Below are 23973 nucleotides of genomic sequence, written 5' to 3'. Positions count from 1 at the left end.
GTCCTCTTGCATCAGTGTTTTATAGTTTTCATTGTAGAGATTTTTCATTTTTTTGGTCATGTTTATTTCTAGGTATTTTATTTTATTTATAGCTACTGTAAATTGGATCAGTTTTTATTTCTTTTTCAGATTGTTCACTTTTGGGTATAAAAATGCTACTGATTTTTGTAGGTTGATTTTTGTGTGTTGTAACTTATTAATTTTGTTTATCAGTTCTAATAGTTTTTTTTTTTTGGTGGAGTCTTTAGGTTTTTCTGAATAGGAGATCAAATCATCTGCAAACAAGGATAATTTGACTTCTTCCTTTCCAGTTTGGATACTCTTTATATCTTCTCTTGTCTTATTGCTCTAGCTAGGACTTCCAGTTTAATAACAGCAATGAAAGTGGACATCCTTGTCATTTTCCAGACCTTAGAGGAAAAGCTTTTAGGTTTCTTTCCATTCAGTATGATACTAGCTGTGGGTCTGCGATACATGGCTTTTATTATGTGGAAGTATGTTCCTTCTATCCCCAGGTTTTTGAAATTTTTTATGATGAAGGGATATTGAATTTTATCAAATGCCCTTTCAGCATCAATTAAAATGATCATATGTTTTTTGTCTTTCATTCTGTTGATATGATGTACGATATTGATTGATTTTTGTGTGTTGAAGCATCATTGCATCCCTGGGATAAAGCCACTTGGTCATGATGAATGGTTTTTAATGTGTTGTTGAGTTCAGTTTGCTAGTATTTTTTTGAGGGGTTTTTCATCAATGTTCCTCGGAGATATTGGCCTGGAGTTTTCTTGTTTTAATGTATCTTTATATGGTTTTGGTATCAGGGTAATACTGGCCTTGTTGAATGAGTTCTGATGCATTCCCTCCTCCTGTATGTTTTAGAATAGTTTGAGTAGAATTAATATTAGTTCTTTAAATGTTTGGTGAAATTCAGCAGTGAAGCCATCATATCCTGGACTTGTCTTTGCTGCTAGACTTCTTCTTATATCGGTTTTGATCTCATTACTTGTTATTGGTCCATTCAGGTTTAGAATTTCTTCATGGTTCAATCTTGATAGGTTGTATGCATCTAGGAATTCATCCATTTCTTCTACGTTTTTTAATTTATTGGCATATAATAGCTCATAGTAGCCTCTAATGAGCCTTTGGATTTCTGCGGCATCAGTTGTAATGCTTCCTTTTTCTTTTTTTTTTTTTTTAATTTTTTATTTTCAGAGATGGGGGTATCACAATGTTTCCCAGGTTGGTCTCAAACTCCTGGCTCAAGCAATCCTCCTGTCTCAGCCTCCCAAAGTTCTGAGATTACAGGCGTGAGCCACTGCACCTGGCCATAATGTCTCCTTTTTCATCTCTGAGTTTATTTATTTGGGTCTACTCTTTTTTTTTCCCCTAGTCTGGCTAAAGGTTTGTAGATTTTGTTTATGTTTTCAAAAAATAAACTTTTCATTTCATTGATCTTTGGTATTTTTTCATTTTAATTTCATTTATTTCTGCTCTGATTTTTATTCTTTCTTTTCTTATACTAATTTTTGGGTTGGTTTCCTCTTGCTTTTCTAGTTCTTTAAGATGCATTGTTAGGTTGTTTATTTGATGTTTTTCTGCTTTTTTTGATGTAGGAACTTGTTACTATCAACTTTGTTCTTAGTACGGCTTTTGCTGTATCCCATAGGTTTTGGTATGTTATATTTCCATTTTCATTTGTTTCAATAAATTTTAAAATTACCTTCTTTATTTCCTCATTGACCCACTGGTCATCCAGGAACACATTACTTAATTTTCATGTGTTTGTGTAGTTTCCAAAGTTCCTCTTGTTATTGATCTATACCTTTATTCCTTTGTAGTCAGGGATAATACTTGATTTCATATTTTGAATTGTTTGAGACTTGTTTTGTGGCCTAACATATTCTGTATCCTTGAGAATATGCTACATGCTGAGGAGATGAATGTGCATTCTGTAGCCATTGTATGAAATGTCCTGTAACTGTCTTTTAGGTCCATTTGGTCCATACTGCAGATTAAGTCTAATGTTTTTGCTGTTTTTCTGTCTGGATGATCTGTCCAATGCCAAAAGTAGAGTGTTGAAGTCTCCAGCTATTATTGTATTATAATCTTTCTCTTTCTTTAGCTCTAATAATATTTCCTTCATATATCTAAGTGCTCCAATGTTGGGTACATACATATTTATATTGTTTATGGTCTCTTGCTGAATAGATTCTTTTATCAATAAGTAATGAATTTCCTTGTCTGTTTTTACAGTTTTTGTCTTGAAATGTATTTTATCTGATATAAGTATACATTTTCGTGTTTTTTTTGGGTTTCCATTGGCATGGAATTATCTTCCCGTCCCTTTATTTTTAGTCTATGTGTGTCTTTTTAGGTGAAGTGTGTTCTAGTAGGTAACAGATCGTTGTTGTTGTTTTTTTCTTTTTGGAAATCCAATCAGCTAGTCTGTCTTTTCTTTTCTCTTTTTTTTTTTTTTTTTTGAGACAGAGTCTTGCTCTGTCACCCAGGCTGGAGTGCAATGGCACAATCTCGGCTCACAGCAACCTCCAACCTCCACTTCCTGGGTTCAAGCGATTCTCCTGCCTCAGCCAGCTGAGTAACTGGGATTACAGGCGCCCACCACCATGCCTGGCTAATCACTCTATATCTCTTGATTGGAGAGTTTAATCCATTTACATTCATTGTTGTTATTGATAAGTAAGGACTTACTCTTGTCATTTTGTTATTTGTTTTCTGGTGGGTTTGTGGTCTTCTCTTCCTTTTTACCTACTTTCTTGTCTTCTTTTTAGTCAAGGTGATTTTCTCTGATGGTATGCTTTAATTTCTATTTTTGTGTATCTTTGTACGTTTTTTGATTTGAGGTTACCATGGGGCTTGTATATAACATCTTATAATCCATTATTTTAAACTGATTACAACTTACCCCGATTGCATAAATGAACAAAGAAACTAACAAACAAGCAAAAACTAATAAAAACTTTACACTTCAATTTCATCCCTCCACTTTATTGACATTTTTAAAATTTCTATTTATATCTTATACTGTCTATGTCTTGAAAAGTTGTCATACTTATTATTTTTGATACATTTACTTTTTAGTATTTCTACTCCAGATATGAGTGCTTTACCCATCACAATAATCTTATTTTAACATTCCATGTGTATCTGTATACTTACTATTAGGTTGGTGCAAAAGTAGTTGCAGTTTTTGCTATTAAAAGTTATGGCATTAAAAGTAATGGCAAAAAACACAGTTCCTCTTTTTTTCTTTGAGACGGAGTCTAGCTCTGTCGGCCAGGCTGGAGTGCAATGGCGTGATCTCAGCTCACTGCAACCTCCGCCTCCCGGGTTCAAGCAATTCTCCTGCCTCAGCCTTCTAAGTAGCTGGGATTACTTAGGTACTTAGGTGGGTGCCCACCACCATGCCCAGCTAATTTTTGTATTTTTAGTAGAGATGGGGTTTTACTATGTTGACCAGGCTGGTCTCGAACTCCTGACCTCGTGAGCCTCAGCCTCTCAAAGTGCTGGGATTACAAGCATGAGCCACCGTGCCTGGCCTGCAGTTCCTCTTGAATCAACCTAATATTACCAGTGAGTCTTGTACCTTCAAATGGTTTCATATATATATATATATGAATTCTCTTTAGTATTTATTTTAGGACAGTTTTGGTGTTAATGAAATCCTTCGACTTCTATTTGTCTAGGAAAGTCTTCATTTATCCTTCATGTTTGTAGGATATTTTTGCTGGTTATACCATTCTTGGCTAAAAGGTTTTCTTCTTCAGCATTTTACATATGTCATGCCACTCTCTCTTGGCCTGTAAGGTTTTCACTGAAAAGTGTGCTGCCAGACACGTTGAAGCTCCATCGTATGTTGTTTGTTTGTTTTCTCTTGCTGCTTTTAGGATCCTTGCTTTATCCTTGACCTTCGGGAGTTTGATTATCACATGCATTGAGGTAGTCTTCTATGGGTTAAATCTGCTTGGTGTTCTATAACCTTCTTGTACTTGAACATTGATATTTTTCTCTAGGTTTAAGATGTTCCCTGATATTATCCCTTTGTCTCTCTGCCTCCTTTTTAAGGCCAGTAACTCTTAGATTTGCCATTTTGAGGCTATTTTTAGATCTCGTAGGCACACCTTATTTTTAGTTTCATTTTTCTTTTCTTTTTTTTCTTTTTTTTTGAGATGGAGACTCGCTCTGTCGCCCAGGCTGGAGTGCAGTGGCACAATCTCAGCTTACTGCAAGCTCCGACTTCTGGGGTTGCGCCATTCTCCTGCCTCAGCCTCCCGAGTAGCTGGGACTACAGGCGCCCGTCACCATGCACAGCTAATTTTTTGTATGTTTTTTAGTATAGATGGGGTTTCACTGTGTTAGCCAGGATGCTCTCGATCTCCTGACCTCGTGATCTGCCCATCTTGGCCTCCCAAAGTGCTGAGATTACAGGCGTGAGCCACCACATACGACCTCATTTGTCTTTTGTCTGCTCTAACTGTATTTTCAAATAGCTTTCTTCAAGTTCACTAATATTTTCTTCTGCCTGACCAGTTCTGCTGTTGAGAGACTCTGATGCATTCTTCAGTATGTCAATTAAATTTTTCAGTTTCATTATTTCTGCTTGATTTTTAAAATTATTTTAATCTCTTTGGTAAATTTGTCTAATGTAATTCTGGATTTCTTCTCTCTGTTATCTTGAATTTCATTGAGCTCTTCTAAAACAGCTATTTTGAGTTCTCTGAAAGGTTACATATCTCTGTCCTGAGATGTGTGATTGGGATTGGTCATTAGTGCCTTACATGGTTCATTTGGTGAGGTCATGTTTTCTGGGATGGTCTTGATGCTTGTCATTGTTCATCTATGTCTGGGCATTGAAGAGTTAGATATTTATTGTAGTCTTTGCCATCTGGGCTCAGTTGTGCCTGTTCTTCTTGAGAAGGTTTTCTAAGTATTCAAAGGGAATTTACTAGGGAGTACCCTAAGCCAAGTAGCACTGTGATTCTAGCAGACTCATACTGCCTCAGTGGTCTTGGATAATATCTGGGAGAATTCCTTGGATTATTAGGCAGAATCTCTCAAACTGTTTTCTCGCTTTCTCCCAAACTGAAGGAGTCTCTCTGTCTGTACTAGGTTACTTGGAGTGAGGGAGGGGTGACATAGTTGCTCCTGTGAACACCACAGCTGCCACTGTGCTGGGTCACATGTGAAGCCAGCAAATTACTAGGTCCTGACCAAGGCCCATGGCGACTACTGCCTTGCTACTACTGATGTTTAAGGCCCAAGGGCTCTTTAGTCGGCAGGTGGTGAGTCCTGCCGGGCTGGGTCCGTCTCTTCAGTGCAGCAAGTTCCCTTCTGTCCCAGAGTGAGTCTAGAAATGTCCAGGAAGTAGGGCCTTGAATTGGGGGCTTCAGGAATCAGTTTAGTGGTGTGTTTTCCTGTGGCTGAGCTGCTACTCAAGTGGTAAGACACAGTTCTCTTCTAATCTTCCTTCTCTTTCCTACAAGTGGAAGGAGTCTCTCTTTGAGCTGCACTGCCTGGAGTTGGGGGAGATGTGATACAAGCACTTCTTGGCCACCAAAACTGATATCTCATTGGGTCATGCGCATTCCCATTCCACTGGCTCTGAGCAAGTTCAGCACCTGAATTTGCCCAAGGACTGCAGACCTGCAGACCTTGTGGTCTTGACTGCCTTTCAAATTTATTCAGGACCTCAGGGCACTTTAATTAACTAGTGGTGGAGGCAGCTGGAACTGAAGTTCCTATCTGTCTCTGGCATGGGAGATTCCTCTTTAGTGGGAGCTAGGTTAAATGCTCCCTTTGGCCAGGAGTGGTGGCTCACACCTGTAGTCCCAGCACTTTGGGAGGCCAAGGCGGGCAGATCACCTGAGGTCAGGAGTTCGAGACCAGCCTGACCAATGTGGTGAAACCCTGTCTCAACTAAAAAGACAAAAATTAGCTGAGCATGGTGTTGTGCAGCTGTAGTCCCAGCTACTCGAGAGGCTGAGACAGGAGAATCACTTGAATCTGGGAAGTGGAGGGTGCAGTAAGCCGAGATCATGCCACTGCACTCCAGCCTGGTTGAAAGAGCAAGACTCCATCTAAAAAAAAAAAAAAAAAAATGCTCCCTTTGTGGGCACTAGCAGAATTCTGTCCTGTGTTGTGTTCCACTGTGACAGGGCAGTCACTGAGTTCCAATGCAAAGTCCCATAATCACTTCACTCTCCCTCCCCAAAGCACCCAGATTCTCTCTCTGTTCAGTATGGTGCTGCTGGGGGATGAATGTCAGATGGTATAGGCTATGCAAGACTCTCTTTACTGCAATCTTCAGTGCCTCTTTTCTTGATATAATATTAAAACCAGGTACTGAGATTGCTCACCTGAGTTTTCGTTCTTACAAAGGTGCTTTTTTGCATGGATAATTGTTTAATTTGGTGTTTATGTAGGGGAATGATTGATGAGAGATTCTATTGAGCCATCTTGCTCCACCCCACTCCCCGTTTTAGCAATTTTGAAATATATAGTGGCTTATTATTAACTATGGACACCATGCAATGCAATAGATCACTGAAGCTTATTCCTCCAGTCTAACTACAACTTTGTACCGTTTGATCAATATTTTCTTTTTTTTTTTTTTTTTGAGACGGAGTCTTGCTCTGTCGCCGAGACTGGAGTGCAGTGGCCGGATCTCGGCTCACTGCAAGCTCCGCCTCCCGGGTTTACGCCATTCTCCTGCCTCAGCCTCCCGAGTAGCTGGGACTACAGGCACCCGCCACCTCGCCCGGCTATTTTTTTGTATTTTTTACTAGAGACGGGGTTTCACCGCGTTAGCCAGGATGGTCTCGATCTCCTGACCTCGTGATCCGCCTGTCTTGGCCTCCCAAAGTGCTGGGATTACAGGCTTGAGCCACCGCACCCGGCCTGATCAATATTTTCTGTTTCCCCATCCCTCTGTCTCCCTACTTTCCTCCACTCACCACCTGTCTACTCTCTATTTCTGTGAGACTTTTAGTTACCACATGTAAGTGAGATTATACAGTATTTGTCCTTCTGTGCCTGGTCTATTTCTCTTAGCATAATGTCCTACGGTTTCATTCATGTTTTACACATGACAGGATTTCATTCTTTTTAAAAGCTTTATAGTATTTTATTGTGTACCTTGTTGATGGGCACTTAGATTGTTTCCATATCTTGGCTATTGTGAATAATGCTGAAAAATAAAATGCTTAAGAATAAATCTAACCAAGGAAGTAAAATATCTGCACACTAAGAACAGTAAAACTTGGCCAGGTGCAGTGGCTCATACCTGCAATCCCAGCATTTCGGGAGGCTGAGGTGGGTGGATCACTTGAGGCCAGGAGCCTGAGACCAGCCTGGCCCACATGGCAAAACCCCTTCTCTACTAAAAATACAAAAACTTAGCCATATGTGGTGGCGGGCACCTGTAATCCCAGCTACTCAGGAAGCTGAGGCAGGAGAATCACTTGAACCTGGGAGGTGGACGTTGCAGTGAGCCGAGATTGCACTACTGCACTCCAGCCTGGACAACAGAATGAGTCTCTGTCTAAAAAAAAAAAAAAAAAAAATGCTGGGTGCAGTGGTTCACACCTGTAATCCCAGCACTTTAGGTGACTTCCTACTGAGCAGCCTTCAGCCCTGAGGATGGACAGCAATAGGAGACCTTGGCATCCCACTGCTCCCTTGTGCAGCTTCCTCCACCAGCAAAGCTTTTCCCATGTCCCTGCTCCTTACTGGAATCAAGGGACACCTGGTCAGCCAAGACCACGACCACAGCATCTCAATTCCAAGGAGCCTGGGATGTGTGGGAAATGGTGCCTTCAGGAGCAAGGGCTAGAAGACAGCCCAGGAGTGCCTCATGCACACTGCAGAGGGTTCTCCAAGGGGGGCAGCTGGAGCAAGAGCCTCAACAGGGCCTGCTCTACCCACCAGCATCGGGGGGCTCTGTGTGCTGAAAAGCCCAGCTGGTTCCTGTTTGGCACCTACAAGAAACCATGAATCCAGCTCTTGGGATGAAGGTAGGGCCTGGAAAACCATCTGGATGGGCCCCTGGATAGACAGTGGGCACAGGCAGGCAGGGGAAGATGGGTGACCTGCATCACCACACACTCTCAGCATCCAGTTTATCAGCATGTCATCTACTGTCATCTCAAAAAACACCCCTGCCAGCCAATGACAGCAAGTGTCCACTTCCTAATGCACAGTATATAAACTGCAGAGACACACATCAAATCCAGGGGGTCTGACTGGATATTCAAAGACTGCCCAGGGTGACGTCATACTGGTAAGCCCCCAGGAACTACTCTATAGGGAACTTGACAGTGGCTTCCCTGAACCCGTTAGGTTAAAATGCAAAGTTGGCTTTAAAAACAAATGGAAGGCGTGGATGACAAGATTCTAGATAATGGTCCTGCCTAGGACCCGAGGCCCCCTTTGCAACACAAGTGGTCAGCTCAACTTGGTGCTGTTTTTCTCTTATGAGCTTGGATTTCCAGAAGTAGAACTCCTGCTGGCTTCCTTTAAAAATGCACACCCTCCTTTAAAAATGCACACTGTCTTGCGACACGTGTCAGGCGTAGCTCCCACTACCGGAAGAAGTGACCTACTCTTTGGCTGAGAGAGCTTAGGCCATGGTCCTCACACTCCACTATGGGCCAGAAAGAAATTATTGCTCATTTTTAGGTGGGATAATAATATTATGGTTTTGTCTTTAAAAAGGCTCCCTTATGTTTTAGATTGGGGGACCTGTCTATGGATGAAATAATTTAATGTCTGGGATTTGATTCAAAATAATACTGGGGACAGTGAGTAGGAGTAGAGATGCAACAAGATTGGCCATCTATGGGTAACTGTTGAAGCCGGGCTGTGGGTGTATAGGGTTCATTTTACTATCCTGTCTACTTTTGTATATGTTTAAAGTTTTCTATAATAAAAGCAGAATGAGGAGGAGGAAGAAACACACAGCAAGGTGAAAACACAGCTCTTCAGGTTCTGGCACAGGAGTGCGAATGAAGGCTGAGGGCCCGTGAATCTGCTTTTCTCAGGCTCACTGCAGGCCAGTGAGAAACCTCAGCTTCAGGGTCCCAAAGCCTGCAGAGGCCAAGAGTCTGAGGCCAGAGGTCTGCTGGAGCAGCCCCTGAAAGGGTCCCTGTCTATAGTCAGCCATCATTTAGGCTGCAGTGGGCTCATCAGTGCCAGGAATATGAATGGCCTCACAGTCTATTTATTCTTGCCCAGCATCACTGTCAAGATCACAGTAAGCAGTGTGTCAGGATCTACGCACGGAGCTGGCTGAATCTTTATTAAAATCTTTTTTTTTTTTTTTTTTTGCCCACAGTGTTCCCAATTTGTTTCTTTGTTCCTGGTATCTGGAGTCATGCAGTTTCTGATATTTGTCTTGGAGATGGAGGAAGTTTGACAAGTCATGGTGGTGGAAAGGTAGTATTTATATCCTGAAAAACCTTTTCCATCCAGCGAGAAATACCACCCCATAGTCCAGGCTGCTGTGTCCGAGCCGCCTCCAAGGCTCGTCATTTTGGAGGCCCTGGTGAGGTTCTCAGCATGGCTGGCAGGTGCTGTGGCCCAGAACGAAGTGAAAGTCCAATCTGACTCACGTTTATCACCTAGAGCGGGTGTTCTACATGTATGTGTTCTTAGGACCCCAGGGCCGGAAGAGGTGACCCAGGGCCTCAGGCGCCACACACCTCCTACAACCCTTTGGCCAAAGCATCTGTCTCCTTACACGCTTTACTCACTAGGGGTCTAGGGATGGCCTTTTTTTTTTTTTTTTTTTTAAGGTTTCTGCTTCTTAAAAAACAAAACAAAAGATATTGGGAGGCCAAGACAGACAAATCTCTTGAGGCCAGGAGTTTGAAATCAACCTGGGAAACATGACAAAACCCCATCGCTACTAAAAATACAAAAATTAGCCAGGGATGGTGGTGTGCACACCTGTAGTCCCAGCTACTCCAGAGACTGAGGTGGGAGAACCCTTGAGCCTGGAAGGTGGAGGCTTCAGTGAGCTGAGATCATGACACTGCATTCCAGCCTGGATGATAGATCAAGACCCTGTCTCAAAAACAAACCCAAATTTTTTAAAGTTTGAAAAGCACTAATTTTGATATATGGGGAAGAAATGAAAATGTGGCAAGAGAGTATGTAGAACTAGAGCCAGTGGGAATGTAAAATGGTACCACCACATAAAAGAGCTTAAAAATTCAATAGATGCCTACCCTTTGATCCAGCCATTCCACTCCTAGATATTTGTCAGGATAAATGAAGGCATGTGTTCATATAATGAGTTATACACAAATGTTCATAGCAACTTTATTTGTAAAATCCCCAAACTGGACCCAAACAACCCAAATGTCCACAGATGAACTGATAGATAGTGGCATATTCATGACAGGGAGCACGATTCAGCAGTGAAACAGAACAAACTATTGATATACACAACAACAGATGAATCTCAAAGTCATTCTCTTGAGTGAAAGAAGGCAGACAAAAAAATACAAACCATACAACTCCATCAACATATGATTTTAGAAAATACACATTCAACTGTCGTGACAGGAAGCTGATCTGTTTTGGAGTTTGTCGGGGAAAGGGAGGTAGAGATGACAAAGGGGCGTGGGCACCACTCAGCGGTGAAGAACATGTTCACTCTCTCGATTGTGGGGCGGCTTTACAGGTGTATACATATCTCACAATTCATCCAATTGCACACCTTAAATCAATTATACCTCAACACATTTGTGGGAAAAAATTTAGTAGGAAAAATAGCTTTAATAAAATGTGGTCAGGAAAAGAAAAACCCTCTCCAGGGCTGAGACAGAAATTCATTCCAAACCAGGTTTTTCCAGCGATCTATGTCTCCTGAGCCCCACAATGTGAATGGCACCCTGCTAGGTGCTGGAAGAGGCACAAAGCTAATGGTTTAATTGGGAAGATGAGATCTTGACACATCAACCGCCACAGGGCGACGTGACAGGTGTCTCATGTAGATCAGCGAGAGCTGCAGGTGTTATGACTTGAGATGATCAAAGAAGGCTCCTTGGGAGAAGCAACATTTGAATTATGTCTTGAATATATAGAGTTTTGAAAGATGAAGATGGAGAAAGCCGTGTTCCAGGCGGAGAGACCAGCATGAAGAGATGTACAGATGGAGAAGGGCCACTGTTTTAAAAAAAAAAAAAAAAAAAAAAAAAAGGTAAATTCAGCAGCAGTGTTTTTCATCGAGAGGAATAATGGGAGGACATTATGGAGGCTGGATGATGGAAGTCCTTGAGTGCCAGATGACAGAGCCTGGATTTATAAGGCAGCCATGGAGGGCAGAGGAGAAACATGGCTCATTCATTAATGAAGCCTTTACTGCGAACCTGCCATGTGTCACGTCCAATGTGGGGGGCCTTGGGATACAAAGATGACCCCTGCCAGCAGAGCATGCATCTGGTGAGAGATCTTGATACGTAAACACATAAACAAAACCAGATGGTGTTGGTACCTCAAGCAGAGCCTCCAAGGGCACGTATTATCCAAGATTCTTTTACTTGAAGGATAGACATTGAACTCCAATTGGCTTAAGTAAAAAGGAAAATTTACTGGCTCACATACATGAAAGTTCCTGGGGGCATCAGGTACAGTTGGATCCAGGAATTCCATCCATGTCATCAGCACTGCTCCTTGTCTCTCAGCCTTGCTTTCCTCTAGGTTGGAACCATCTCAGGTCAGCTTTCTTTAAGGGGTAGCCTGAGGATCTCAGCAGTTTATGCTATGCTTAAATCCAAACAAAAGATCTCTTTCCCAATAGTCTCAACTGAAGTCCTGGAATTGAGTCTCATCATCTCTTAATTTCCCTAGCTTAGTCACATGCCCTTTCATGAAACAATCCCTGTGGCAAGAGCGATATCATGCTCTGATTGGTCATCAGTGACATGCCTGGAGTGGGGGTCAAGTCTGCCGCATGTGCTGAGACTGGGGAGAAGTTTTCTATACTAGACAGCATTGGCTGCATAAGCCCACACCCTCGAGCTCCTTTTCTCTTTATCTCCATTTTGGAGGCTAGAAAAATGAAATGCTAGCCTTCCTCATCTCCTTTGCAGCTAGAGAGAATCTTAACACAGCTCTAGCTAATGAGATATAAATGGAAGTATGCTGGGGGCAACTGGAAAAACTTTGGCTTTTCTCATTAAAAAAAAAAAAAAGAACAAATGCAAATTGTGCTTCCTTCCTCCATTCCTTCATCCTGCTTTGAGTGCTGATGTGATGCCTGGAGCTGCGAGCATGAGGATAGAAAGGCTGAATCAAAGCAGGCAACCACCTATCTTCAGACTTAGTGCTATGTGAATGAAATAAATCCTTATGTTGCAGCCACTCTGCGTCAGCTTTCTTATTTGCAGCTGAATGCATTCCTAACTTATCCATCCCCATATGAAAGTCTGGGTGCTGTCATCTGAGGAATGAGGAACTGGGGCTGGAGAGACAAAAACAATTTCAGGGAGGGTGCAGAAGAGGGCAAAGCCAGAGGAGGCTGCAGGCAGGTAGGAAGACGCAACTGTCTCTAGAAAAGAGGGACACATTCAAGAGAACCTGAGAAAGAAGAATTGTTAGGTAGAGGGAAAAAGCTAGGAAGGAGGTAATGACAAGGAAGGTTTGAGTCTGGACACCTAAACCATCCTCAGAATCCCTGGTCATGCAATAGAAGCATGAGCCATGAGCCATTCCTAGGGCTGTAGATACACACAGAGACAGGATGACTTAGACCCAGCTCTTGTGCAACCAGGTGGGCATCACCTTCTCCCAATCTTCACATGGGCAACCGCCCAGGCCAGAGGTGGGGGAATCCCGATGAGTGCTGTTGACATCTTTCATGATGAGGAAGAGAACTATCACAGGACAAGTCCTGCCATGAAATAACTTGCTTCCTCAGTTGTAAATCATAACCTGTAAGGTAGCTCGTAATAAGAGCATTTATAGGCTGGGTGTGGCGGCTCATGCCTGTAATCCCAACACTTTGGGAGGCCGAGGCAGATGGATCATCTGAGATCAGGAGTTTGAGACCAGTCTGGCCAACATGGTGAAACCCTATCTCTACTAAAAATACAAAAATTAGCCATGCTTGGTGGCAGGCACCTGTAATCCCAGTTACTTGGGAGGCTGAGGCAGGAGAATCACTTGAACCCAGGAAGAGGAGGTTGCAGTGAGCCAAGACTGCACCATCACACTTCAGCCTGGGGGACAAGAGCAAGACTTCGTCTCAAAAAAAAAAAAAAAAGCATTTATAATAAACATAATAATGAGCATAATGATTGGCTTTTACTGAGCCTTCACCTGGTTCCAAAAACTTGTTAGGCATTCTACAGATACCACCTGATTAATAACCACAACAACCCTATAAAATAGTATCATTCCCATTGACAGATGAGGAAACTAAGGCTCAGAGAGATTAAGTAACTGGCCCTTTTTATACAGCTGGTAAGTGGCAGTTGGAGGACAGCACACACTCTTTTAGTTATTGGCATCACACGAGAGAAGTTGCTTCACTGCTGCCTTTGATGTAGTTGAAGAGATTAATCAAATTCTCGAGGTCAAGTTCCCAGTTTGGCTTGCTATTTCATAAAAGCACAGGCCTGGTTATCCTTCCATCAGCACCTTCCTGAAGAAGCATCACTCCTCCCCTTTATACTTGTCACCACGTCCCTGGCAAGGCCACCTAGGTGGAGAATGGGAATTTGATAGATTTGTTAAAACGTTGCTGGGAAACAGGGAAGCTGTCCATCGAGCCTGGGCTTCCTCCATCTATGAAGTCCAATATGCATGGTCATTGCCACTCTTATCATAATAGTTAATACCCCTTGAGTGTTTTCTCTTTTTAAAAATGTATTAATTAACCTTCACACAATTCCTTGAGATTGATGCTATTATTATCTCATCTTACAAATGAGAACTAAGGCCTGGAGAGCTTAAATAACCTGCCAAAGATCACACAGCAAAGACAAAAGTTCTCAGGTAGAAGGGTCTCCTGCTCTAGTTACACACAGATCCTGTGTAGGCCTGGGCTAGTGTGTGTGTTTATGTCTTTGTTTTTTACAAAAAATTTAAAGCCAGACATGGATTACACCTGTAATCCAAGGCTTTGGGAAGCCAAGGCAGGAGGACTACTTATGCCCAGGAGTTGGAGACCAGCCTGGGTAACATAGTGAGAGACCTTATCTCTACAAAAAATTTAAAAAATTAGCCAGGTGTGGTTGCGCACGACTGTGGTCCCAGCTACTTGGGAGGTTGAGACAGGAAGATTGCTAGAAAAAAAAATTTATTTTAAAGAACCAACCAAGGAAAAGTACATATGCAACGAAGCAAATGATGGCCCTCCAAAGAAATGAAAGGGACACTCTCTAAATCTGGCCAGCGTTTCCTTCCTTGAATGGAAATAGTGGTAGAGGGGATAGAAATCATGCAGCTTTTGATTGAATTTAGGAGAGAAAACACTTGGTAAAAATAATGGTATGAAAAGTAACCACTAGGACCCAAGCACCCCAGTACACCTACATGAAATAAATCATAGCTCACAGCTGCACGAGATTTGCAAGGTACCACAGAATGGGATGTGTTGGTAGCTTTGACCTGTGCTTGGTCAAGTGTTTCATGGCATGTCATGTGTCATCTTCCCTATGAGGATGGTGTGTGGGGATGTAGGAAATACAGTCAGAGCAGCGGCCAGCCTGTGAGTCCCCAGATGTCCATCCAGTTCCAGCAGAGCGCAGCTCTTCCTTAGGGAGAGAGGTCCAAGCCTGCAGCAAGCTCACAAAATGCAAAGAAGGCACTTGATTAGAGTTTGACTTAGAAATGTCCCCAATCTAAAAGTCCTTGTCCCCTTTGGGGACAGCCATGTCTCCCATCACACAATGAATGCCAGAAAGCAGCTCTGGAATTCTCCTCCACATTCTTCTTTTCATGAAGACTGGAACTAGCTAGGCCAGATTATCAAGAGCTCCCAGCAGATGAAGCTCAGGGCTTGCTCAGACCTGGATGGGGCAAACACACCCACTGTACTGCAGTCACTGTCCTCCAGGCTGCCAGGAAGCCCCATACTCGGATCACCATGCAGAAGTTATGTGAGGCCCAACCCACTTGAATGAGTCTTGAAAAATAACCGTCAGCATTGTGGAGAAGATGTGATGAAAGATACTAATTAAAGGCGGGCGGGGGGGAGGTAATACTCTCCCAATCCGTCTCAGGAGCCCAGAGCAGAGAAGGTAGAGAATATCCTTTCAGAGAGGGGAGCTGGGGCAGACCCATGGGCTCCAGTCCCCCAACCCCTGACCACACAGCCCCAGTGTGTTGACTTACTAAACAGCTAACTGCAAGCACAGCTGTGGAGCTTCAGAAGAGCCACACGGGGCTGGTGACACGCATGCTCAGTCCCTACCTGAGTGAACTCAGGGGGCCACATACAGCCACTGCCTTACTTGCTGGGGTTGTGCCCAGGCTCTAATCTTTCCAGGTCCATGAGGAACCAAACTCTGAAATGGACATGGTTGGTCTGACTGGAAAGAAACGGGAAAATGAAGTCCACTTCCAGGTCTAGCTTAGCTGCCCAAGCATCCCAGGGTCCAGGAGCCCCATTAATGGTTCTAGGACTTTGTTGTAGAAACGGAAAAGCCCCCTAAAGAAAACACTGTCCTGAGGAAGAAAATGCCAAAACTATCGTCATCCCCTTCTGCCCCATATTCCTAAGAAGCCTCCCAAATTGAAGCCAATAGGCATTTGGCTAACACTGCCTGATGCCATTGGCCAGGCCCCTCCCGGCTCAGGGTCAAGGAGTCCAGGAAGGGAGGATGGCTGTCTCTGATCTCCCTCACCCCCACCACTTAGCCATGAGACCATAGAGCTCCAATATATACCCATAAACACACAAACCCCTAGCATCTAGGAAGGGAAATTCTGTCTCTTGCTTCTAACCGAGTTACTCCACTTTCTGACCTTAAAAAAGAACAGCAGGTTTCCTTCAAAGGATTGGGACCTCATTAGCCACAGTGGGAAATGATGCTTTAATGGGCCTGTGATGGTCTCAGCTTCAGGTGTCTGTGTTGCAACCATATTACTTAGCAACACCGTAGCCATTTAGGTTTAATTTCCTAGCTTGCCTGATAAGGAGGCTGCAAGTGTAATTTGTGACGCTGCAAGCTGGGCGAACTCACAGGGCTATTAGATGAGTCACTGGGTGATCCAGGCCGCTGGTCCCAGCTCTGCAGAAGAGAAATTAACTCTGACTCGTGGGGCTGATCACAATTTTCTAAGTGTCTGTGAGCTGTGCTTCCATCTCTCCTGCTTTCTGGTTTGGTGCCATTATTGATTAAGGGAAGCTTCACTTACCTCTCAACCCCTGTTAGTATCATCTTCCAGCTTTCTGAAATTCTCACGCAAACTCAAAGCCTGGCAAGGTAATAATAATAACAATATGAATAATAACAGCAATAACAATAATAGCTCACATTTCTGAATGCTATTTGAGTGCTACTCATAAGTTATCTCTGTTAATTTTCCTTACAGCCCCAGGAGGTAGGAACTACTCTTACTCCTATTTTCAAATGAGGAAATCAGGGCACAGACAGGATAGCAGTTGGCTGTAAGACAATGAGAGAGTAGGGGACTGAGCACGGCACACTTTACCAAAGAGCCGCACTGTTATTCATCACCACCCAGCATTGCCATATCTTTCACTTTTCCAAAAGATGCTGTAAATCCAGATTTTGATATAAACTCCCTAGAGTTTTAAACATCAACAACTAATTTCATTGTTTAACAAATATTGTGAGAACCAAACCAAACAGATTGGCCAGCCAGATTTGGCTCCTGAGCCACCAGTTTGCAAGCTCCACTTCATTCAAACAAGTAAGCATGTTCATCAATAAATACTCTCCAATTGTATAGCTTGGCTTCTGTGAGTTGCTGGTGGCCCAGCCCTTTGTTCCTCCCTCCCTCCAGCTGCATTCCCCCCAGAGCCTCCGTGAGAGCTCTATTCTTCCAGTTGCTCAGGCTAAAAATCTTAGGGTCATCTATGGCTCCTTTCCATCTCTCACACTTCAAATAATCTGTCAACAGATCCTGTCTGCTCTACTTTTAAAATTTATTCACAAGCCCTCCACTTTTCATACCCCTACCACGACCACTCTGGTTCAAGCCACCAGCATCTCTTGCCTGGATATCATGAGCCGCCAGCTGACGTCACTTTCTCCCTTACCGTGTTCTCACCAGAGGAACTGGGGTATCTGTGTAAAACCTAAGTCAGATCCTGCGCTTCTCTGCTCAGCCCCTCCAACGGCTCCCATCTCACTCAGTGAAAGTCAGCATCCTAAATGACCCACAAAACCCTTCATGACCTGGCCCCTTCCCACCTCTCTCTGCTTCCCTCCCTGCACTACAGGCACGTGGCTTCCTCCTTGCTGTTGCTCAAATACACCAAATGTGCTCCAACCTCAGGCCTTAGGTACTCACAGCTCCCTCGGAAACTTTCCCCTCCACTGTCTTCTTGACTTCTGCTCTCTTTTGCTCTGTTCAGTCTCTACCAAAGTAGAAACATCTTCCTGGACAACTTATCCAAACTGGTAATCTCCCAGTCACACCCCCTCCCCTTTCCCTTACCAAGCATCTCTGCTGCACAGCATACATTTATCTATTTCTGGTCCTCTCTCCTCCAACTGGAATGTATGCTCCGTAAAAGTAGGGAATGTGTTGAAAAAAAAAAAAAAAAGCTGGGAATTTGTTTGCTTCTCTGCTCTATCCCTGGTATCTAGAACTGTGCCTGGTACATAGCCAAAATTCATTATAAATGTTTGTTAAAGAAAGAATGGTCCACATAATAGTGCCTTATGATAGACAGCTCCATTCTCCAAATGTTGCACACACTTTGCCCTCACTATTTCCTCTGCATTCCATCTGCACCTGAGAGAGAGGAGCACTCCCCACTAGCTATTATCACCTGCACCATGGCCATGGCCTAACAATGTGAGTGCAGTATCATGCCATGTTGATCACTGGCTGAAAAATGACAAGGAGGCAATCATTTCTCTCACCCACCTGCTATGTCAAATAGTAGCTTATGATTTGTGGGTGTGTTGCCCTTGATGGATACACAACAGCTCAATCATGAGGCTGATGAATTTTATAATTAGTCTTGCTGGCAGAGGTGGCAGATTTTATGTGAGGGTGAACCATTTTAATCCTTAATTATAAGGCTGGATGTAGCTGGGTGTGGTGGCATACGCCTGTAATCCCAGCTACTCGGGAGGTTGAGGCAGAAGAACTGCTTGAACTTGGGAGGCAGAGGTTGCAGTGAGCTGATATCACACCACTGCCCTCCAGCCTGGGCAACAGAGTGAGACTCTTTCTCTAAATAAATAAATAAACAAATAAATAAGACTGAATAAAAGTGCTTTACTCATTTATCTGCAGATTTTGTGTATTTACTCTTTGACCTTATTTATTTATTTATTTTTGAGACCGGGTCTCGCTCTGTGACCCAGGCTGGAATGCAGTAGCACAATCACAGCTCACTGCAGCCTCAACCTCCTGGGCACACACCATGCCCCTGTTTCAGCTTCCCAAGAAGCTGGGACTACAGGCTCACACCATCACGTGTGCCTAATTTTTGAATTTTTTGTAGAGACGATCCCACTGTGTTGCCCAGGCTGGTCTCGAACTCATGGGCTCAAGCAATGCCCCCAATTCAGCTTCCCAAAGTGCTGGGATTAAAGGTGTGGGCCACTATACCAGGCAATTTTTATTTCTGTATTTATTTGAAAGCACATATATCCTAGGAAGGTAGATATGGTTCAGTCCTTCCTATTTTTTTCACATAGAGAAATATTGGCTAGATCTCAACTCCATCCAGGTCCTGCATAAAATCTGGACAAAGCTGCAATAATTTAGTGCAAGATCCCTCCATGGATACCATGGGTCTCTCGCATCCAGCACAGTATGATCAGCTCTTAGTGAGATCCAGACACACCTCGCTCTAGGGCAGGTCCTGCCTGATTAGCCACAGGTGATTCCCTGGATGCTTGTCCTTTCTTAGCCACCAAATGCTGTAGCTCAAAAAAGAGGGTAAACTAGGATGCCAGGATGCCCCTTTCTAAAGCTGAATACTCAGGAAGGGAGGACGGCCACATCCAAGGGAGGGAAAAGCATCCAACTATCACTAAATTTTGATAGAAGAGGCTCTAGGAAGATATTCAGAGGTATGGTCCACTTCTATGCAAGGGGCAGGGAATGCAGCTGGGCCACTTTTTTTTTTTCTTTTTTTTTTTTTTTTTTTTGAGACAGAGTCTCATTCTGTGACCCAGGCAGAAGTGTAGTGATGTGATCTTGGCTCACTGCAACCTCTGCCTCCTGGGTTCAAGCAATTCTCATGCCTCAGCCTCCCGAGTAGGTGGGGTTACAGGTGTGCACCACCACACCTGGCTAAGTTATTTTTAATTTTTAGCAGAGACAGGGTTCCACCATGTTGGCCAGGCTGGTCTCGAACTCTTGGTCTCATATGATCTGCCTACCTCAGCCTCCCAAAGTGGTGGGATTACAGGCGTGAACCATCGTGCCCAGCCAGCATTCAATCTTAATTATTAAATTGATTAATTAAGCTCTGCACTGTCAGTTGTATCTGCAGCTTCTATAGTGATCTGACAGCAGAATGGTTACACATATTTAAAAGGTTATAGGAGGATCTGTGAATATTCATGAAGGCGGTCCTGACACAGGTGTATTGAATCAATGAATATCCATGTAATACAGGATCCATGTTCATTTTGGGATGCAAACTTAACATTTAAATGTACAGTTAGATTTTATCTGTCAAAAGGTCTTTTCAGTACACAAAGGCATGCAGATGTGTAATTTCTGTCATTCAGCCAGAACTAGTGCATGGTCAGTGGGTGTTTATCAGGAGAAAGTTACTAGAGTCTCTTGTCTCATTAAAATTGTCATTATGGCTGGTGGGATAGGAAATGGGGATCAGTTGGTCAGCCTCTAGTGAAGCCATAAATTGTTTTTTTGTTCATTTGTGTTTTTGTTTTGTTTTGTTTTGTTTTGTTTGAGATGGACTCCGGCTCTGTTGCCCAGGCTGGAGTGCAGTGGTGCAATCTCAGCTCACTGCAACATCCACTGCCCAGGTTCAGGCAATTCTTCTGCCTCAGCCAGGATTACAGGTGGTTGCCACCACGCCTGGCTAATTTTTGTATTTTTAGTCGAGATGGGGTTTCACCACCTTGGCCAGGCTGGTCTCGAACTCCTGACCTCACGTGATCCACCTGCCTTGGCCTCCCAAAGTGCTGGAATTATAGGCACAAGTCACTGCACCCGGACTTTGATCAGGCTTTCACCAAATACACAATGTACATCTGGGGGAATGGTCACTTATGTCTTTTTTGTTTTGTTTTGTTTTGTTTTGTTTTGTTTTGAGACAGAGTTTCACTCTTGTTGCCCAGGCTGGAGTGCAATGGTGCAACATCAGCTCATCGCAAACCTCTGCCTTCCACGTTCAAGTAGTACTCCTGCCTCAGACTCCTAAGTAGCTGGGATTGCAGGCACATTCCACCAAACCTGGCTAATTTTTACAGGAGTGGTGGCTTACGCCTGTAATCCTAGCACTTTGGAAAGCTGAGGCAGGTGGATCACCTGAGGTCAGGACTTTGAGACCAGACTGGCCAAGATGCTTCAAGATATCCCGCCTTTTGGGGCCAAACCATTTTATGGATTGATTGATGACTTTGCCTGTAACCTCAGCCTCCCTGCCTTTAAAAATCTTTCCATATGGGCCGGTGGGTCCCATAATCCCAGCACTTTGGAGAGGCCTATAATCCCAGTACTTTTCAAAGGCCGAGGCAGGCAGATCACTTGAGGTCAGGAGTTCAAGACCAGCCTGGCCAACATGGTGAAGCCCCAACTCTTAAAAAAAAAAAAAAAAAACCTACAAAATTAGCCAGGTGTGGTGGTGCACATTTGTAGTCCCAGCTACTTGGGAGGCTGAGAAATTGCTTGAACCCAGGAGGCAGAGGCTGCAGTGTGCCACTGTACTACAGCCTAGGCAACAGAGCAAGACTCCATTTCCAGTATTAAGGTCCATTTTCAGAAGGTTGATTTGGTGAGCATTAAAAAAGGGAGTGGGGGAGTAATCGTACAAACAATTGTGTCCAGGCCAGGTTCCTAGGACCTGAGCGCCCCCTCTTTATGGCAGAGGCACCTGACATCCGTAACTAATGTGGACCCTGAGAATGACTTTATGGTCTAAGAAAAATGTGTGTTCAGAGCCCCAAGCTAAGGAATCAGGAGTGGCAAGATCCAGGAAGAATGCCAACCTATGAAACCCTGAGTCAAGAGGTTAAGCTGGGCACTTGGTTTCTCTGGTCGCCCACTTGGCCCTCTTCCAAGTTTTACTTTCTCTCTTTCCTATCCTTCCTGTTCTAAAGTTTTTTAATAAACTTTTTTTTTCTTTTTGTTTTTTTGAGATGTTGTCTCACTCTTTAGCCCAGGCTCGAGTACAGTGGTGCGATCTCAGCTCATGCTACCTCTGCCTTCCAAGGTCAAGTGATTCTCCTGCCTCAGCCTCCCAAGTAGCTGGGATTACAGGCGCTGACCACCACGTCCAGCTCATTTTTGTATTTTTAGTAGAGATAGGGTTTTACCATGTTGGCCAGGCTGTTCTCAAACTCCTGACCTCAGGTAATCCACCTGGCTCAGCCTCCTGAAGTGCTGGGATTACAGGCTTGAACCACTGTGCCCGGCCTACGTTTTAACAAACTTTTACTCCTGCTCTGCAACTTGCCTCCATTTGGGTTTCTGCCTTATGACCCTCAGTCTGATTCTTTCTTCTGAGGAGGCAAGAATTGAGGTAGTTGCAGATGTGTACGGATTCATCACCAGGAACTTGGACACCTACCACCAGTAATGGGTAGAGGATGCTAGGTGAAAATGTTATGTAAGTTGCATGCTTTTTACAAATGGTAGTGCTTCTCATGTCCAGCCATGGCCACGGCACCTTCCCTGTATGAAAGTCCCTTCCATAAACCTACGTCTCCTTTGCCGTCTCCAGATCTCCTCCTCTACCCTCTTCCACACGGTGCCTTCCCTACTGGAGTAGGGTGGGGTCTCGCAGGAAACCCTCTCCCTGCAATGTTTTTTTTTTTTTTTTTTTTTTTTTTGTGACAGAGTCTCGTTTTTTCGCCCAGAGCTGGAGTGCAGTGGTGTGATCTCGGTTCACTGAAACCTTCGCCTCCCGTATTCAAGCGATTCTCCAGCCTCAGCCTCCCTAGTAGCTGGAATTACAGGCACCCACCACCACGGCCCTTTCTTTTCTTTTCTTTTCTTTTCTGTTTTTGTAGTAGAAACGGGGTTTCCACATTTTGTTCAGGCTGCTCTTGAACTCCTGGCCTCAAGTGATCTGCTTCGCTCGGGTTCCCAAAGTGCTGGTTACAGGCGTGAGCCACTGCGCCAGGCCCTCTCCCTGCATCCTTACGTGCCTGCAATGCCAAGAGGGAGCTCTTGGCCCCCGGGTTAGGATCAGGGCCCCAGAGGCCCAGGGTCAAGGCTACGGGCCGCATCCCAAGGACGTGCATCCCTCCAAGAGGCTGCCTCCAACAGGCATAGAAGAGGCTCTGCTGGAGCCTGCTCAGAGTCCGGCTGGGGAAAGCCAGTGGAAGTGCTTCCTGAAGAAAGAGGGGAATCCCGCCTATCTCAGGGGTTCTTGTCCTGGCTTGCAGCCCTGGATCGTCAGGACTGGGCTGAGGTGGGGAGCAGACTTCACCCTTCTTGGCTGGGGCTGAGGGTGAGGGTCCTGCTTGAAGGGCCTAGCCCTGGGTTCCCAGCCACCGACTCCACTCTGTAGCGCCTGGCCCCGCCCAGCCCCTCAAGGCCTGGCAGTCGCCCTCAACAAAGATGGCGAGGATGGCCTCAGGCGCGCCGGGCGTCGCGCCGGGCGTCGCGTCGCGCGAGATGCAGGGCTCCTCCCGCGCTGCTCTTAGACCCGTAGACGGCGGCCCAGGGAGGAGCGGAAAGTGTGGTCTGTGGGGCTGCGTGATACCTGGTAGGCGCTGGGGCCGCTCTTGTGGGGCTGCCCCCTGGCGCTGCAGGGCTGAATGTTATACCCCCGAGAGAGGCCATTGCGGGAGCGCAACGAGCTGGAGGCCTCTGGAGCTTCGGCGCCGACTTCTTCGACATCAGGTGCGGTGGTTTCTAGGAGCGGTGTTATCGGTGTCCCTTGCGAGAGGTGCGTGCTTGGGGCAGGGCCGGGAGGTCCCCGGAAGCCCGGGGGTGGGAGTGGAGGAGCCCGGGCCCCCCGGCAGGCTCCTTCACCTGGGCGTCCGGAGCTGGGAGCCCGGAGGAGGTTAAAGGTCAACGGGCTTGGGTGCGCCGGGTTGGGGGACAGGTGGACGGGGGGGACCCAGGATGGCCGAAGAGGAGGAGGAAGCGCTTCTGCGAAATCTCCTCCGTGGGCGAAGGCTGAGACCGGGCAGTATCTATCTTTTTAGTGTTTATTTTTAATTTAAAAAAAATTTTTGAGACTGGGTTTGGTCCTGTCACCCATGTTGGAGCGCAGTGGTGCAATCCTAACTTCTGAGCTCAAGCGATCCTCCCACCCCAGCCTTGCAAGTTAGCTGGAGCCACCATCCCTGGCTAATTAAAAAAAAAGCCGAGGCCGGTCGCAGTGGCTCACACCTGTAATCCCAGCACTTTGGGAGGCCGAGACGGGCAGATCACGAGGTCAGGAGATTGAGACCATCCTGGCTAACACGGTGAAACCCTGTCTCTGCTTAAAAAAAAAGAAAAAAGAAAGAAAAAAAGAAAATTAGCCGGGTGTGGTGGCGGGGCCTGTAGTTTCAGCTACTCGGGAGGCTGAGGTAGGAGAATGGCATGAACCCGGGAGGCGGAGCTTCCACTGAGCAGAGATCGCGCCACTGCACTCCAGCC

The 23973-nt window shown here is 44.9% G+C and overlaps 1 protein-coding gene across 45 annotated transcripts in view; it reads left to right on the top strand.

Moving 5' to 3' along the window:
* Positions 1-23973, top strand: part of LOC105466295 (argininosuccinate lyase-like) — a 177962-nt gene that overhangs the window by 31693 nt on the left and 122296 nt on the right. For 36 of the 45 annotated variants that reach the window (XR_011622508.1, XR_011622506.1, XR_011622526.1 and 33 more), the window contains one exon: positions 9353-23272. The exons of 2 other annotated variants lie outside the window; for them this stretch is intronic. The gene's annotated coding sequence lies outside the window, so the exon portion shown is untranslated. Of the gene's footprint in view, positions 1-9352; positions 23273-23973 lie in introns of those variants that run through there. 7 more of the 45 variants (XR_011622523.1, XR_011622514.1, XR_011622487.1 and 4 more) reach the window with 5 other exon arrangements.

The sequence above is a fragment of the Macaca nemestrina genome, chromosome 4 (assembly GCF_043159975.1).
Source record: "Macaca nemestrina isolate mMacNem1 chromosome 4, mMacNem.hap1, whole genome shotgun sequence".
Lineage (NCBI taxonomy): Eukaryota > Metazoa > Chordata > Mammalia > Primates > Cercopithecidae > Macaca > Macaca nemestrina.
The sequence above is the reverse complement of the archived record's forward strand: the minus strand, read 5'-3'. Positions and strand labels throughout refer to the sequence as shown.